Here is a 15,116-nt window from a genome sequence, read left to right on the forward strand (position 1 = left end):
CTGAAACGTCGACTGCACCTCTTCCTACAGATGCTGCCTGGCCTGCTGCGTTCACCAGCAACTTTGATGTGTGTTGCTTGAATTTCCAGCATCTGCAGAATTCCTGTTGTTTGCCCTATCATTACCAGACAGTCACTAAGGAATCTCATTGGGAATGCAAAGAAAGCCTCTTGGTGGTGAGAATATGGAACTTGCTACATGTGGGAATGACTGAGATGAATAGCACATTGAATGGGAGGCTGGAGAGGCAATGAGGAAGAAGAGAATAGAGTTAAACTAACAGAGATAAATGAAAAAAAAGATGAATATATAAAATATATTTATCATATATATAAAACATATATATCATTAGCACAAGAAAGTCTACAGACGCTGGAAATCTAAAGCGACACCCTCAAATGTGAAGAGGGTTTGTGCCTCCACTTCTCTTTCAGGCAGTAAAGACCAGACCATACTACCACTCTCATCCCATGCTCCAAGTTAAAAAAAAATTTCTCTCCTCTCCACTCAACAATTCTTTTAAATCTATGTTCCCTATCCCGGTTTCTAACCTCTGTGCTGACAGAAAAAGATCCTACCTATTTACTCTGTCTACATCTCTCATGTATTTTATACACCTCAACTGAGTACTTGCTCAGGCTTCACTGTTCCAAAGAGAAGAATTCCAGCCAATCCGTTATGTTGTCGTGGGTAAATTTTTCAGCTCTTTACAGCATATTCATAAATCTCCTCAGTGCCCTCTCTGGTAAAATGGTGACCAAACCTGTAATCATTACTGAACCTGTGACAGAAATATTGTTGGTACACATTTCCAGCGTAACTCGGTGTTCTAATGTCTCAATTAACAAAGGAAAGCCTCGAATCTGCTTGTTTAACAACTTTGTTGATCTGTATCTCTACCTTTGTGGATTAGTGGTCACATACTCAACATTTATTGTACTTTTCCTTGCCTTTTTGATTCTCCCCAAAAGCTTAATCCACCACAATTCTCTGGATTATATTCAATTGGTCCTTTTTCCACTAAATGACCAGACCATTTTTATCTGAACAGTCACTGAATCGTACTGCACAAGGTCAGAATCGTCACATCACCAAGAATGCACTGACCATCAACCCCCTCAAATTAATCCCATTTCATTCCCGCCTCATTCCTGTCCACTCCCTGCAGTATCTGTCATTCAGCTAGATACCAGAGGCAATTTGTCATGGATAATTAACCAGGCAACCAGCAGGGTGATGAGAGTAGGCAGTTTAAATGGTTCATCGCAGACTAGATGGGCCAAAGAGCCTGTTTCAGCGCTGTACCTTTCTATGACTCTATGTTTTTGAGAAGTGTGAGAAAACTGGAGCACCTGGAAGAAAACTCAAATCATGGAAAGAACATACAAACTCCTGGCAGACAGCGCCAAAGACCAGGACTGAACCAGATCGCTGGAGCTGAGAGTCAGTAGCTCCACTGACCTTGCAATTGCGCTGTTCTATCTTCATGCAATCTGAAGTTTTCACGTTCACTGTCAAGTACATGGTCACTGTTTGCATCATTTACAAATCATCTTATCATGCCCCTATATTCAGGTTGAAATCGTTAATATAAATTACAAAAAGCATTAAACTGAGTAGTGAGTCCAGAGGAATCCTACAGGCATCCAGCCACTCAACCATCACTCTTTACTATCTGCCATTGAGACCATTTTGGATCTGATTTGCCACTCTCCTTAGGATTCTGTCAGCCTTCACTTTTCCATCCAGCCTGCCAAGACTATCTTGTCCAAACACACCATCCTGATTGAACATCCCTGTCACTTCCTTAAAGTATTCATTTGAGTGATATGATCTTCAATTAACAAATTCATGCTAAATCTCCCTGATTAGTATGTACATTTCTAAATGTAGATTCATGCTATCCTTTTGAATGGATTCCAATACTTTCCTCACCACTGAAGTTAAACTGGCAGGTAATTGCTTAGTTTATCCCATTCCTGCCCCTGCAGCCAGAAAGGACTGCAAAGTCAAAGTCTACCTGGTAATCTCTTGTCATGACCGAGCTCAGAATAGAGTGCCTATTTCACGGGTCTGGTGACAGCCGTGTGAATGACATGGCCTGTCCACTGGAGCTAGCTGAGCATTACAAGGGTCTCAATATTGGTCTTTCCTACATTGGACTTTTAGTTTGGGTGGCAGGGTGGAGATTTGTCTCTACCAAAGGAGGTTTAAGGCACTCCTTTCCCTCCACTAGCCTGCCTTGGGCAAAGTGTAGCACCTGCTTAGCCCAGACCAGGGTCAGGTAAAGGCATGGGAGTAGGTGATGCATGGTTGTATGAGCAGCTGGAGCATACCAGAAGTCCTGGTTATGCGTCCACTAATGCCAGGGAGACAATCTCTGAAGAGTACTGATGATAGCTGGGATCACCCGTCTTGTAAAGACACTGCCCAGAAGGCGGCAATGGTAAACCACTTCTGCAGAGAAATTTGCTAAGAACAGTCATGGTCATAGAAAGACCATGATCGCCCAAGTCAGACAACATGGCACATTATGAATGAATAAATACTTCTGTGGTCAGTTAGGAACCCAAACATGCAATACCACTTTCTAATTAGTTATAAAAGCATAATAAGCACTATAATTGGTCGTGCTATCTTGATATGCACTCAGATGGTATGTGGATATGAACTTGAACTTTGTATATATTAGTTATCGAAACAATTTTTTTTTGAGTGTGTTAATTCTCTGATTATTGAATTGCAGTAGATACTAGTACATCAGTGTGTAAATTAGACTTAGCTGAATTACATTAACCTGAGTGTATGCAGGGTGGTTCCCACCAAAAGAAGTGGGTTAATTTGATTAAAATAATCTTGCCGTAGCCCAAGTCTGTGGCTGGTCGGAATATCTCTTTGGACAACACAGCCACACCAGAACATAATACAAAGCAGAGTTTTCCCACGCACTTGGCTGTATCCAAGCTGCCCAATCATCCGTTCTCCGAACACCTTTTGTATTTCCTAGAAGTTTTGTCTTGAATATTCCATCAACGATGCAAACTCAGAGCTGTGAAAGCTTCGTCTCCTATTTTGCAATTTTTTGTTTAAACCATGGTCCTGGCAGCCATCAGTAATACATCATCTCTACCTTTCCTGTTGGGGCCAGAGCCCAGATTGCAAATGAAAGCATTGAGCAAGTAAAGCTTACCGGTTGATGGAGATTTCAGTCAATTCTATCTCCTGCCAAGTGTTGTCCCAAAATGACTAATTACTTCCTCGACACTGGCTTGAGGGTGAAGTAAACTGGTTGATTCTCTCAGAAGAGGGAAACAACAACCTATAAATGATAGCATCAAATGAGCTGCTGGAGGAATTCAGTGGGTGAAGATGCTTTGGATAAAAACCTCTTATCCGGTTCAGTTGCTCCTGACCCACTCTGTTCCTTTTGTTTCAGATTCAAGCACCTACAATCTCTTGTGTCTCCAGTCTATAAACCATAGTTCTTCACAGAGTGCACAATTCTATCTACATCCAAACGCCTGAAGCAAAAGTTCAAAATGCCATCTCTGAACTGGAGGAGTGTCAAATCATAAACACAAGTCTGCAGATGCTGGAAATCCAATGCAACACAGACAAAGTGTTGGAGAAACTCAGCAGGTCAGGCAGCATCTGTGGAAATGAATCAAACGATGTTTTAGGCCGAGAGCCTTCTTCAGGACTGAGAAGGTATGGGGAAGACACCAGAATAAAAAGGTGGGGGGAGGAAAAGGAGGCTAGCTGGAAGGTGATAGATGAAGCCACATGGGTGGCAAAAGTCAAGGGCTAGAGAAGAAAGAATCTGATAGGAGAGGAGAGTGGATCATAGGAGAAAGGGAAGGAGGGAAGGAGGGGGCGACCCAGGGGTAAATGATAGGCAGGTGAGAAGAGTTAAAAGGTCAGCGGGGAATAGTGAAAGGGAGGGGGGGATTTTTTTTTTACCAGAAGGAGAAATCGATATTCATACCATCAGGTTGGAGGCTACCCCAGGTGGAATATAAGGTGTTGCTCCTCCAGCCTGAGGGTGGCCTCATCTTGGCACAACATGTTGGAATGGGAATGGGAATCAGAATGGTAATGTTTGGCCACTGGGAGGTTCAGCTTGTTGTCAATGGGGCAGGTGTCTCAGTGAAGTGGTCCTCTAATTTATGACAGGTCTCACCAACATAGAGGAGGCCACATCTGGAGCACCGGACACAACAGACAACCCCAGCAGATTCGCTGGTGAGTGTTGCCTCACCTGGAAGTACTGTTTTGGGCCCTAATGGAGATGAGGGGGACGTGAATATGGAGATGTAGCATTTGGGCTGCTTGCAGGGACACGTGCCGGGTGGGAGATTAGTGGGGAGGGACGAATGAACAAGGGAATCGTGGAGGGAGCAGTTGCTGCTGAAAGCGTATTACATCACAACCTTCTAATTAATAAATGTCGTAGTGTAAGCAGGTCAGCTCTTATTAAAAATAATGCACTGTTGCAGCAATTAAGGTGCTGTGACACCAGAGGTTAGTGACAGATTGAAGACACCAATAGCCTTCCTGGGGGCCAATACAATACTGTGGTCTTAGTATTCTTCAACTGAATGGTTCACCACTGGAAATTGCCCAACTGGATGGCACAGAGGCAATGGAGAAGTCAATTAGATTTTTTTTAGATTATGAGGACACCCAGTCCTCGTTTATTGTCATTTAGAAATGTATGCATTAAGAAATGATACAATGTTCCTCCAGTATATCACAGAAACACAGTACAGACCAAGACTAAAACTGACAAAAACTACATAATTATAACATATAGTTACAACAGTGCAAAGCAATACCGTAATTTGATAAAGAGCAGGGAATTAAGGGAAGACCATTGTGATACTGAGTTTCACAAGAGTGTCTCAGAACCATAATTATACTTCAAGGAAAATGACCCTAGGATAGCTTGCAGTGAGGAAGTGGGTAGACCAAGGAACAGTTCTTGCAATACTGCTGAGGTAATGTTTGTGAAGGAAGAGAAGCTGAGAAGCCGATAGCATTTCAGAAAAAGGGTAGGTTGGTCAAGGAAGGAACCATGTCACAGAGGGATGAAAGCTGAATACAGAATGTACATGAATCTCAAATATTAAACTGTATGTTTAGCTCTTATCATGGCAAAAACCTTGTCACAACTGTAGAATCCTCCAGTGTCTGGCCTTTGCACGCACATCTTCATTTCACCGCTGTTCTCCAGTGCCCCTGAGCGGCTAGCTGCATGGGTGCAGGAGGACTGCTCCTTGCAGTGCAGCAGGCCACAGGGGCTTGCCGGATGGCCTCAAGCAACTCTGCACTTGCCAGCTATCAGCACTGGGCCATACGCCTTGCCTCAGCGTGGTGACAGCTCAGCTGGCTGACAGGCTGGCACGGAAGGAGTAGAGTAGTAAAAGTGTTAACTCGATCATCCCGTGTCCTGACAGTGGAGCCAATGTCACACCCATGAGACCCCACTTCAGGATCTCTTGCATCTCATTGGAGTTCAGTTCAGAATATGGCTGGTAAGAAACTAGGTAGATTTTAACTACCTCCTTTTACAACAAGTTATATTAACAGAAGTCCAGTGGTCAGCAGAAGACAGTGACAGACTGCAGCACAATTTACCAGTGTTTAGCAGGAGCACCAGCAGATAATCGGTGCTTTGTTAATCAACAGGCAATGACAACAACAACGTTCCTGATAGTTCTGCCTGCTAAGTACTTGGGCATGACTTTGTCCCCACACTATTCCCACTGAAGTTCTGACCCACAACTCTGCTGAACTATGATCTTGTCAGGGATAACCATGTCCTGAGTTAATGAGAGTGAACATCATGGCTGATCATGGGCTTTGTTGATAAGCAAAGCATCAGATAAACACACCACATTGAGTGAACGCAACAGACACAAAATGCTGGAGGAACTCAGCAGGCCAGGCAGCAACTATGGAAAAGAGTACAGTCGACACGTCGGCCCGAGACCCCTCGGCAGAACTGATTTGGCAACAGTCAAACTTGACTTTTGGCATTACTATTTAATTTTAGTTACTTCAGAATAAAAGGCCGAAAGCCAGTTTGGCTGCTTTTCACTAGTAAATAATACAGACCCACCTATCAGTTAGACAGATAATTGTTTTCATTCAGCAGTACTTGCACTGTATTCCAGTAACAGCAACAAATCCCGCACTGCGCATGCAATCTTTCAGGAATTAAAAAATCCCACCGATACAGCATGACAGTGGCAATATTTCATTAGGAGTTTGAGGAGCTTTGGGATGTCACCAAAAACAACTGCAAATTTTTACAGATGTGCCGTGGAGAACATTCTAACTGACTGCCTCGCTGTCTGGTATGGGGGAGATGGTGGGGGCTACTGCACAGGATGGAAGTAAGCTGCAGAGAGTTGTAAACAGTCAGCTCCATCATGAGCACTAGCCTCTGTAGCATCCAAGACATCTTCAAAGGGTGATGCTTCAAAAAGGCGGAATCCATCATTAAGGACTGCCATCACCCGGGACATGCCTTGTTCTCATTGTTTCCATCAGGAAGGAGGTACAGAAGCCTGAAGGCACAAAGTCAATGATTCAAGGACAGCTTCTCTCCCTCTGCCATGCGATTTGTAAATGGACATTGAACCCATGACCACTACCTCACAAATGTTTTATTTCTATTTTTGTACATATTAAATAAATATTTATTTAACTATTTCATATACATGTATATTTTTGTAGCTTACGGGATTTTTTTTTCTATTATCGTGTATTGCATTGTACTGCTGCTGCACAGTTAACAAGTTTCACAACATACGCAGGCGATATTAAACCTGATTCTGATTCTGAGCTATTCAGTAAAAGGTACCACTTGTTGGATCTCAGTGTTGTAGCTGTAACACTGATTCCGAAGTTCAGCCTCACAGAATCATAGAGAGATACAGAACAAAAGTAGGCCCTTCAGCCCACTTGCTAGCACCTGGTGTTGGAAATGAGAGAATCCACTCGAACGAGGAAGAGGACGGGGAACCAAAGCAGCTCGGCAAAGGATTTGCAAATCATAAACAGAAGAAAGTCTGCAGATACATGCAGAACGCTGGAGGAACTCAGCAGGCCAGGCAGCATCTACAGAAAAGAGTACAGTCGATGTTTCGGGCCGAAACCCTTCATCGGATTTTCTCTTGTTTGTGAAAGCCTGAAGATGCTGGAAAATTAAAGCAACCACACACAAAATGCTGGAGGACCTCAGCAGATCAGGCAGCATCTACGCAAGTGAATAAACAGTAGATGTTTCAGGCCAAGACCCTTCTTCAGGACTCGGGAAAGGAGCTGCTGACTTCCTGCACAGCGCTGCTGCTCAGCTCTCATCGTGACCATCTACTGCGCTGACTATGGTTTATTTGGTGAGTCAAGTGGCCATGGGCAAAGTAATTTGTTGGAGCTCCTAGGTACTGGCAATACATGGCAGCACTGAGGAAGCATGAAATGTCAAGAGATAGTCCTTTGATTAAAAATTTCAGCCGGAAAAGGAAGAAGTCAACCAATGAGCTGGTCCAAACTCCATGTCCAACATATACTCCCCATGAGCACAGTGCTGATTGCAATGCCCTTGCACACTGAATGAGAAGTTATTGCCTGAAAGTTCAACTGTTCTTCTCTCTACAGTTGCTGCTTGACCTGTTGAGAACATAGAACATAGAACATAGAACAAGTACACACACATGACCCAAAATGTTGTGTTGAAATAATAAACTAGCAACTTATCCCTTCTGCCTAAACAATGTCCATATCCCTCCATTCCATGCACATTCATGTACCTACCTAGGACCCTCTTATTTTCCTCGATCAGATTTACCTTCACACCACTCCTGGTAGCCCACTCCAGGTCCTCACCACATCGCCATTGACTCCTCTCAACTTAAAATGTATGCCCTCTGGTATAGGCATGTCCTGTCTATCTATCATGACCTGAATATTTCCAAAATTTTCTGTTTTTATTTCAGATTTCTAAAATCTTCAGCAGTTTTTCGCTTCTTTGAAGCAAAATATCTAGTAGTCGTCAAATGAAGTCTGATAGCCTGACCACCTGCATATTGGCTCCATTACAGAAAGTCAACACTTTAGAAGTTTAATCCACTTTTGAAGAGGTTGTGGAATATCCCAGGAAGCCGTCTGGTGTTCACACTGAAGATAGGTCAGCAGGAACAGTAATTGTACTTAGCTTCCATACACCATCCTCACTGGAAGAACAAGGTTAAAATCCCAGCACAGTGTGAAATACTCATGAATTATAGAGTCATAGAACATTACAGCACAAAAACAGGCCCCTTGGCCCATCTAGTTCATGCCAAACTATTAACCTTCCTAGACCCATTGATCTGCCCCCTGACTAAAGCTCTCGATACCCCTCCTTCCATGTACCTATCGAAATTTGTCTTAATTTTGAAATCAAACCCGACTCCACCACTTGCAGTAGTAGCTCATTCCACACTCTCCATCCTCTGCATAAAGAAATCCCTCCCTCATATTTCCTTTAAATACTTCAGCTTTCACCCTTAACCCATGACCTCTAGTTCCAGTCTCACCCAACCTCAGTGCAAAAAACCTGCATGCATTTATCCTATCCACACCTTTCATAATTTTGCATAGCTCTATGAAATCTTCCTTCATGCTCCTACGCTGGACGTACTGGAGTCTGAAAGAAGAAGTAGGCTGTCCTAACACTATGTGCAGTTCAGTGAAAGCAAAGTGAGAGAAAGGTCATGGGAGGTGGGGATAGACGGGGGGAGAAAGCGAGGGGAGGGAGAAGGGGATGGAGGGAAGTGAAAGAAAGGGTGGAAGGAACAGGAGAGAAAAAGACAGAGAAAGAATAGCGAGATAGAGGAAGCAGGGAAATGGAGAGAAGAGAGGTAGGTGAAGGGAGAAATATGGAGTGGGTGGGAAGAGGGTTGAAAGAGAGGGAGAGAAGTGAGAAAGAGAGGGGAGAAAGAGAAGTGAGAAAGAGAGGGGAGAAAGAAGGTGAGAAGGATGGGGAAGAGTTTGGGAGAAAGTGGGAGGAAGGGAGGTCAGAGTCAGTGAGAAAGAGTGAGGGGGTGAGAAACAAAAAAGATAAGGGAAAAGACAGAGAAAGGAGGAGGAGAGGGAGGGGAGGGGGAGAGGGAGGAGAGAGGGAGGGAGAGAGGGAGAGGGAGAAGGAGAGGGAGGGGGAGAGTGAAGGGGAGAGGGGGAGAGGGAGAAGGAGAGGGAGGGTGAAGGGGAGGGGGAGGGGAGAGAGAGGGGAGAGGGAGGGGAGAGGGAGAGGGAGGGGGAGAGGGAGAGGGAGGGGGAGAGGGAGAGGGAGAGGGAGAGGGAGGGGGAGGGGAAAGAAGTGAGATAACTGGAGCCCTGGCAACAGTTTTGTGAATGGCTAGATATATCAACAAGTGAGTGGATCCACGGGGATGTTGTAGGGACTTTGTTGGAGATGAGGTTGGAGCATCAGAGCCCAACTCTTTGATTCTGGCAGCAGAGGACTCCAAACTTCACGGTTATAATATTCTTGCTCTAATGAAATTATGATCGGTTTCAATAAAATCTTGTTCTAATCCTCCGCTGTTTAGTCTGAAAGGCACGAACAGCATATATCTCCCAGATGAACCCCTCAAATCATTAAGCTCTTAACTTAACATTTAGGATCAAGATTTGTACTGTCTGCAATTTAATAACTTAAAAACAGTAAGGCTCAGCTGGGAGAAGCTCTCTAAATTTCAAAAGAACTATGGTTCATCCTTTCCCATTAAGTAAGGGGATTCAGACCCAGACCTACCCACTGAGGAACTGGAGGGCAGATTAAATTAAATTACAAAACCACAGTAATATCCTGCCTGAGTCAGCCTGTTACCATCCCTGTTCTGAATCAGCTGCCCTTGCACTGCCACTCAAATTGCTAACAGACAGGGGCTAGCGACATCAGTTTTCACTTTGTTTAAACAACTGTCATCTCATGGTACACTTCCTGTATTCCTCCCTACACCTCCCAAAGAATATTCACAATGAAAAGACTGGAAATACAGGCGCATTTAACACAGAGAGCAGCATACCCCTCACTCTGTCAGGTATACATAGGGGAGACTGCAGGAAACCTTTCCCCATGTCAGAGGTAGATAAAATTAGAGGACGCAAACAACAGGAATGCTGCAGATGCTGGAAATTCAAGCAACACACATCAAAGTTGCTGGTGAACGCAGCAGGCCAGGCAGCATCTCTAGGAAGAGGTACAGTCGACGTTTCAGGCCGAGACCCTTCGTCAGGACTAACTGAAGGAAGAGTTAGTAAGAGATTTGAAAGTGGGAGGGGGAGGGGGAGATCCAAAATTATAGGAGAAGACAGGAGGGGGAAGGACCTCCAACAGGATCCCACCACTAAGCACATCTTTCCCTCCGCGCCCCCCCGCTTTCCGCAGGGATCGCTCCCTATGCGACTCCCTTGTCCATTCGTCCCCCCCATCCCTCCCCACTGATCTCCCTCCTGGCACTTATCCTTGTAAGCGGAGCAAGTGCAACACATGCCCTTACACCTCCTCCCTTACCACCATTCAGGGCCCCAGACAGTCCTTCCAGGTGAGGCGACACTTCACCTGTGAGTCGGCTGGGGTGATGTACTGCGTCCAGTGCTCCCGATGTGGCCTTCTATATATTGGCAAGATCCAACGCAGACTGGGAGACCATTTCGCTGAACACCTACGCTCTGTCCGCCAGAGAAAGCAGGATCTCCCAGTGGCCACACATTTTAATTCCACATCCCATTCCCATTCTGACATGTCTATCCACGGCCTCCTCTACTGTAAAGATGAAGCCACACTCAGGTTGGAGGAACAACACCTTATGTTCCGTCTGGGTAGCCTCCAACCTGATGGCATGAACATCGACTTCTCTAACTTCCGCTAGTGCCCCACCTCCCCCTCGTACCTCATCCGTTATTTATTTTTATACACACATTCTTTCTCTCACCCTCCTTTTTCTCCCTCTGTCCCTCTGACTGTACCCCTTGTCCATCCGCTGGGTTCCCCCCACCCCCGCTTGTCTTTCTCCCTGGACCTCCTGTCCCATGATCCTCTCATATCCCCTTTGCCAATCACCTGTCCAGCTCTTGGCTCCATCCCTCCCCCTCCTGTCTTCTCCTATCATTTTGGATCTCCCCCTCCCCCTCCAACTTTCAAATCTCTTACTAACTCTTCCTTCAGTTAGTCCTGACGAAGGATCTCAGCCTGAAACGTCGACTGTACCTCTTCCCAGAGATGCTGCCTGGCCTGCTGCGTTCACCAGCAACTTTGATGTGTGTTGCTAAAATTAGAGGATGTAGGTTTAAGGTAAAGGGTGAGGGATTTAGAGGGGATCTGAAAGCAACCTTTTTCACTCAGAGATCCTTCAATCCACAGGAGGGGAAATGCCTTTGGTAACACACACAAAATACTGGAGGAACTGATGAAGGATCTCGGCCCAAGCGTCGACTGTTTACTCTTTCTCATAGATGCTGCCTGGCCTGATGAGCTCCTCCAGCATTTTGTGTGCGTTGCTTTGGATTTCCAGCATCTGAAGATGTTTTTGTGTTGGAGAAAAGCTCCTGCTCGCTCAGCCTTTTCACATAAGACATGTTTTCTAATCCAGGCAGCATTCTACTAAATCTCCTCTGCATCCTTTCTAAAGCCTTCCTATAATGAGGCAACCAAAATTGATTAGACCACACTTGGAGTATTGTGTTCAGTCTTATAGAGCTGTAACATTACCCTGTCGCTCTTAATCTCAATCCCCCGATTAATTAAAACCAACACACCTTATGCCTTCTAAACTATCCTCTCAACTTGCCTGACAACCTTGAGAGACCCATGCACTCTCTCTCTACACTGCTAAGTTGTGGAAGAAGTCATTGACAGCATTTAGTAAGTATTAGATAAGCATTTGAATTGTCCCTGCATAGGAGACCAAGTGCTGGAGATTAGTATGGATAAGTGCCCACTGGTCAGTATTGACATGGGAGGCTGAATGGCCTGTTTTCATGCTGTGACTCCTAACCATTGAGGCACATACTGTACTTTCTTTATCACAGTTGGGTCATAATGTGAGAAGTTTCTACCTAACTGCACTCTCAAGCAAAACCAGCAACAAATTGGAATTGTTCAGGAAGCACCCTCCATTTGTTGCCAAGACTAACCAGGGGTAGGTCATAAATGACAACCTCATCAAGTCTCCCCACTTCCTGGGTCAACAATGGATAGAGACTCTACTGGCCCAGCCACATAAATGCTGTAGAAACAGGCTGGAGCTGCTGAAGTAAACTCCTTACAGTAGTGATTAATACAGAATGAAGTTAAAGGATATGGAGTGTGGAAATCAGAAGGAAAGGGGCAAAGCTGGGTGGTGGTCACGGGGAGTAGAAAGAGAGACAAAGGGTTGAATAGAGGGTGTGAGTGGATGCACAATGGAGCTCTCTCACAACAGAGGGAAACCAGTGCAGAGGACTCGGTGTGGTGAAGGTCCAAGTTCCGACAGAGGACCTGTTAAACCACGTGTGCACCCCCTCATTGTTGCTTGATTTACTCTGTATGACCCAGGACCCTTGCTCTTTACTGAGTGAAAAGCAAGAGTCATATGTCCCAGCTCTTCGAATGAAGTTTCATGCACATCAGCAAAAATGCACTGACATCAAGGTGCAAACATTTTAAAGCATGTGCAAAATATCTTTTATTTACGAGTCACAGATAAAAGTAAGTATAACTTTTAAATCTGAGTTTTGGATTTAATATTTTCTCTGCCTCCTCATTTCCCAGTCTAAGGCGTGGCAAATCCATGTTCTTGTCAGATTTCTTGAGTCAGGCAATGACATGAAAATAGAGAAAGTAATTTTGCAAACAAAGCCTCCACAAACCACACTTTCTTGCCTCTCAACGTATAAATCCTCACGGAGCTGGTGTGGAAAAATGTCAAAGATGAGTTTATTGTCATTTACACAAGTACATAAGTGCATAGGTACATTGAAAATCTTGCTTACACCAGCATGATAGGCACAAAGCATCAAATGCAAAACTTTCACAACAAAAACATAAATCGTATAAATTTATACAAGGAAGAACAGAATTAGAACAACATAAAACAAGGCCCATTCTAGTGAAAAGTGGTCATAATGTTACTACCGTGGGGTAGTGATTAGGGTCGTGTAAATTGGTCCAGGAATTAAACAGCTGAAGGAAAGTGGCTGTTCTTGAACCTGGTGGTGTGGGACTTCAGGCTTCTGTACCTCTTGCCTGAAGGTAACTGCAAGAAGATGATACAGGCCAGATGGTGAGGATCTTTGATGATAGATGTTGCCTCAGATATGGATTTGCTGCAAATGGAATGACGTGTGGCAACCTGCTCCAACACATGACATCAAAAGATCATGCATTGCCTATATTCCAATTCATCTCCATAGATGACAATATACACGTCGTAAACAGCAGCTGCATCCCTATATGCAACATGGCCCCCACTTGTTAAACATCACCACCCCAAACAAATTCTTGTATGTATGAAACCCTCACCAACATCCACTGACGAGGAGCTTCCAAGTGTTTTACTTGTTATTTTAAACCTTTTCCATTAACAGTTTTAAATATTGTGCGGCTTCTACGTGGCCCTCAAGGAGCAAGTAAATTTAGTGTCAATCTAAATTAATTACAATCAGCACTGTGGTTCAAAACACTAATGTGTGATTATATACTACATGGATCTATGTTGATTTTTCTTCTGCCTTACTTCGTTAGAGCACAAGAAAATAGGAGTATGCCACTCGGCCCCTCAAGCCTGAGCCATTGTAAAATATATACAAATTCAATTCCCCTTCTGTGCCGGATCCCCAGAACCCACAATTCCTCAATCTCTCCAATATTTATCCACCTTAAATATATGCAGTGATCCAGCCTCCACCACCCTCTAGGGAAGAGAATTGCAGGCACTCACCACACTTTACAAGAAGACGTTTCTACACACTTTAGTTTGAAATGACTGTTCCCTTATTTTGCAGCTTTGTCCCCTTGTTTGGGACTCTCCCACCCAGTGAAAACACCTCAACATCTACCTTGTCAGGCTATCACAGAATGCCATATGCTTGCATATGGTCGTGGTTCTTCTGAATTCCCAGAAATGTAGTTTCTAGCCTCTCTTGGTAGAACTATTCATTTCACTTGCATGTTTGAGGATGTACCTTCCACGCTTGTAATTTTATTAATATTCATTCTGGAGTTCACCAAAGAGGCCAACACGTATTTCTCACCCTAATACTCCTTGAGAAGGTGATGGTATCAGCCTTCTTGACTTGTCCTCTTCTAAAATGCACCCATATTATTCAGCCCTTTGTTCCGTTCTTATGATCAAGCACTCTCCATGCAAAGCACACAATCAGAAAGGATATTTCACGTACATTTCACTTTTCCCCTCATGTTTGCTTATAACTTCAGAGGCATTTCTGCCCATTGAGTCTAAAGCCAGATAGATCACACAGCAATCCCCTTCTTCCCTGATTTTGCCCTGTAACTTAATCTACCATATTCCCGTCGGCTCTCCCTGATGCCTCTGTTCACCTACACACGAAGGGAAAATTACAATGGGCAAGCAACCTACCAACCTTTACGTCTTTGGTACATCAGAAGAAACTGGAGTACCCGGAGAAAACCTGCTCGGAATGGAGAAAACGTGAATACTCTACACGGCCAACAAGCAGAGGTCAGAATTGAACCAGGATCACAAGAGCTCTGAGGGCAGCAGCACTCTGCCACCCCAGAAGGCAGTCTTGGATGTGCAGTTAGTGAAACCCGAAGCAAGCACGAAGGAAGACCTGGGGCAAACTGTCTGTTCCTCCTAGAACAATCCTTTTCGGTTCCAGCCACAATGATGCCACTCTGTGGCAGACAGAAGAATTAGTGCTGATTACTCTTAGGCTACATGCACAGTGAATTGAAAATAAGGCATTAAAAGCCTAGCGATTTCCTTGTAAATGCCAGACAACTAACAGCCAGTCAAGTTATTGTTCATACGTAGGAGCAATGTATGAGTACATTTTTTCCCCACAAAGCTTCTACGGAATAGAAAATTCTCAGGAATCTG

At 44.4% G+C, this 15,116-nt stretch overlaps 1 protein-coding gene across 6 annotated transcripts in view; it reads right to left on the reverse strand.

The window, feature by feature from the left end:
• sema4ba (sema domain, immunoglobulin domain (Ig), transmembrane domain (TM) and short cytoplasmic domain, (semaphorin) 4Ba) overlaps positions 1-15,116 on the reverse strand; it is a 455,853-nt gene that overhangs the window by 255,764 nt on the left and 184,973 nt on the right. Inside the window, exon 1 of one of the 6 annotated variants that reach the window (XM_072278301.1) lies at positions 14,638-14,812. The exons of the other annotated variants lie outside the window; for them this stretch is intronic. The gene's annotated coding sequence lies outside the window, so the exon portion shown is untranslated. Of the gene's footprint in view, positions 1-14,637; positions 14,813-15,116 lie in introns of those variants that run through there. 6 annotated transcript variants of the gene reach the window in all.

This window comes from Mobula birostris, chromosome 14 (assembly GCF_030028105.1).
Source record: "Mobula birostris isolate sMobBir1 chromosome 14, sMobBir1.hap1, whole genome shotgun sequence".
Lineage (NCBI taxonomy): Eukaryota > Metazoa > Chordata > Chondrichthyes > Myliobatiformes > Myliobatidae > Mobula > Mobula birostris.